The sequence below is a fragment of the Pteropus vampyrus genome, unplaced genomic scaffold (genome assembly GCF_000151845.1).
Source record: "Pteropus vampyrus isolate Shadow unplaced genomic scaffold, Pvam_2.0 Scaffold12, whole genome shotgun sequence".
Classification (NCBI taxonomy): domain Eukaryota; kingdom Metazoa; phylum Chordata; class Mammalia; order Chiroptera; family Pteropodidae; genus Pteropus; species Pteropus vampyrus.
In genome coordinates, this window is record NW_011888793.1 from 6,166,638 (window position 1) to 6,170,828 (window position 4,191).

Sequence of the window (4,191 nt, forward strand, 5' to 3'; positions counted from 1 at the left end):
GGATAGTTGCAGGAGAATCTGTAGCGGTGTCACAGACAGTGAGGAGACAGTTTCAAGGAGTAAAGAGTTTGCTAATTGTTTGGATTTTTTAGACAGCTTTGATGGGAAAATTTAAGAGGAGAAAGGGCAGAAGTTGGAGAGTAACTAGAGAGAGAATAAAAGCATTGAACACTCAATTAAAAAGTACAGTAATAAAATAAAGCTAAAAATAGAAAGGCACCAAGAGCGAGTGAAATAAAATCTTCTCCATTCAAAAAATGTTGATTCAGTTGCCAGGTTCTGTGATGGGTACTTCACATATATTTTCTCTTTTATCCTCATAATGTTTTGAGTGGATATTATTTCTTCAACAAACATTTATTGAGCTTTTGAGCTTGGTTTGAGTGTTCTATAATGATAATCAACCCAGAGTCATCCTGGCATGGCTTTGAAGAAGTGAGAAGCAATTCTGTCCTCCTGGACATTTTTGTTTGAGCTTCTAAGTGCTTTTAGGTTTTACAGGTACATGTGTCTTACAAAGCTTGTATCATTGTATGTCTGTGGAATAAAGTCACCATCATGGTCAGGTTGAAAATTATTATTATAATATATTTGAAAAATATGACCGTTAAATAAAAGGCATGATCATTAAACCAGAAACAAAAGTAGGATTCCAATATCGTCCTTTTTGTTCTCTCTGATTGGTGTGCTTTCCTGTTGGCTCAACCATCCCTAAACTAGGTCTCAGAGTATATTAAGTGAAACCAATCTTTGATTGTCCAGAACTCACCAAACTGTAGCATCTTTTCCCTCACATCCTTATGGAGTTACCAGCTCATTACCTTTGCTTTATTGGAGAGTCTGAAGCTCTCAACTGTTAAGAAGAAACTCTTTTCCTCACTCTTTGGTGCCCTGACATATTTTCTCCTCTCCTAATCAAGAGTTTTATTAACTTTTTTCCTCCCTTCCTAATAATCCAAGAACATCACCTGGAAGTGACATTTCACATGTAAAGTAAGTTACCACAATTTCACATGTAAAGTAAGTTACCACAATTCTGATAAGACCGAACTTTATTCTTGCAGACATTTAATGTTTTCTTTGAGTTTTGAGAAAGGGTGGTCAACTCTGTTTACAAAAGGATTGTGGCCCAAGCAATTGTCAATTGTCAATATGTTTATATTAGAGAACCAACTGATTTTAATTGCTCATTTTAAAGCAGCCTTTAATATTTACTCAGGCATCACTTTACATTGGATGCCTTCTTTAACTATTCCCACCCCCACCCAAAGACATTGGGTGTGCAAACCAGGGTATATGGTCTATATAAAGGGTATAAAAAGTTTTATCTAAATCTCAAAGTGTTTACCATATTGATTAATCTTTAATTACACAGAATAAGTAAATAATAGAATGAAAAACAAAGCAAATACTGTGGTGCAGAGGGTGGTTGCTATGGATATTCAGAAGAAGAAAGCATTCATCCAATGATTAAACACATTTTCTCTGGAGCAGACTGCCTTTGTTCAAGGTCTAGCTCTCTCACTGACTGTGTTACCGTAAGAGGGACACTTAATCTATGACTTAGCTTTCCTCATTTGTAGAATGAGGATAATAATAGTATCTACCTAACGGGATTGCTTTGAGGATTAAATTCTTACAACAGTGCCTAACACACAGTCCATGCTACATTAGTATTACCATTTATTACTATAACATGTGGTTGACCTAGTAGAAGAGGTAGAATTTGAACTGGAGCTGAAGGATAATTATGACTGGGTACAGGCAGTTATATACCAGTATGTGTGCACACATTTATATGGCTATAAAGATTAGCAGTAAAGGTGGTATAAATGTTGCTTTCATTTTATTTCTACTGGTTTTCATCCACTACATTGGGTTGGGAAAGTAATTCTCTGGTATTTGGCCCAGTGGACCTTAAACTTCACTTCCTGTCTCTTGACCTCATGACAAACACCGATCTGTTGAGAATGATATTCTTTCCAGTGAGCAGATACAGCGTCAGAATGCTTCTCAACACAGCCTTCAAGGAAGGTCCAGCCTGTGATTGGAGGAAACAAAATGATAAAAACACGGGCATTGGGAGCACAGCAGAGGGAATGCAGTTAGCATTAATGTAATGGCAAGGTGGAGAGCCGGTGGAGAGAAGGAGCAATTAGAGGGATCATTTTATAAACTATATAAATGTCTAACCAATGTACTGTATATCTGAAACTAATTAAAATTAAAAAAACACACATATGCCATTCCCAGGTGAGTCTTTCATTTCATAGCGGAGAAACCTGGAGTCTAGAGAAGTGACGTGGCTGGCCCAAGGTGACACACAGCTAGCCAGAGCAAGAACTAGAACTTAGGTTTTACTACTCTCTGGCTGATATTTATTTTTCATCATACATGACTGATATTTATTTTTCTATCACACATATCATTTGGTTAGCTCAGTTTCTAATTAGAATGGCTTCTGCCACAATTACATTGATGTAGTTTTAGATGGTTAAATATACATATATATGTGTGTGTGTATGTGTATGTGTGAGTATATATATATATATATATATATAAAATATATATATACACACACATATATATATAGTCAAAAGTTTATAAATAACAGAAGTAAAACTAATGAATCATCAAAGTAGTAATTAGTAAAAGTTTATTGTACACACACCAAAAAGACAGTTTGTGAACCAGAAGCGCTCAAACCAAAACATGGAGTGAGGCTCAGGTTATATCGTTATGAAGCGACATATATAACAGGAAGAAGGTGACTGTTTATTCTTCAAGTGATCAGTTACATTAGAATTTTCTTAAATGACAGGGAATTTGTTAGTGGTTTGCCTTATGTCAATTTTGGGGAACAGTTTAAGTTTTGCTTATGATTTCCGGAGGCAAAAGCAAGAAATGACCCAGGTCAAGTTAGTCTTGCAAAACAAGCTAAATTAAGCTTTGCTTGTATGACTAAACTAGTTTTTTTCTGCTCAGGAAATTTTCAAGGCTGGTCTCCATTTGTTTTAGATTTTAAAAATATCATATATATATATGAGAGATATATATATAACATATATTACGTTAAAGATATACAGCTGCAAATAATTGAAAACAAAAGGAAGCAAAGTATGTTTTTTCCCCCATGAGATGTCCTACAACCATGAAATGACTAAGCCTTGCACGTTCTGCAGCAGTACTGACGGCCCTATCTATCTGGCTTAACCAAATTATTGTGACATGTACTTGTGTTCAGGTTGCAAATGAAAAAGCTCCACCAGGCTCAGCAGTGGCAGACTGAGTGTACTTACAGCTCCGTGCTTATAAGTATAAATTGTGACATTTTACTGCTTTTAAATGATGCAGGATGAAATGATTGAAGACGTTATTACGTGGAACAAAATCCAGTCGCGAGTGCGATATTCTTAACTACTTGGTACTTTGAGCTTTTATGGGGGATTGTTAAGTACTTTTACTGAAGAACTGTGGGGAAGCGGTGTTTGTTGCATTAAGACTGTCTCTAGAGAAACAGCGGAGCCTTGACCATATCACAGACATGTTCAGGGAACCCGGCAAGTGGGAGAGAGTAAGTGGTGTGTCCAGCTCTCAGCTGGATTTTAGTGACTTAATTAGCATTCACTGAAACCCTGGTAAATTAGTTCTCCATTTCGGCTGAATATTAGAATCATCTGGGGAGCTTTTTAAGCTACCACGCTGGGGATAGGGAGCTCCAGAGATTTTTGGTTTAACTTTTCCAGTGAGGCCAGATATTGCTGGTTTTTAAAACTGCCAGTTGATTCTAATGGATAGCCACAGCTGAGAACAAATGGTTTGGTGCTAGAGGAGCAAATACATCAATTAGCCTTTTTTGGTCCTCCTCCTTTTTAACAATGCTCTTTCACGTGGGAATTGCTGTAAGAGTAAGTGTTTGAGCAAGAGAGAAGGATAACAGGTAGAAGAATACCAGGGAGGCTCGGTCATTCCTCAAAATCTTCACCTACACATTCGGAGTCTGAAAACTCTCCTTGTAGGTGAGTCGCTCATTACAAATTCTAATTACAAATCATGTGTGGAATGTGACTCTATATGCCTTCTAACCTGGAATAGTAAAAAGGTCTTAATTTATTCATTGATTCATTTATTTCATGGGCTTTTACAAAAATACATGGGGCAGAAAAACATGGTCTGTGCTCTCCAGAAGCA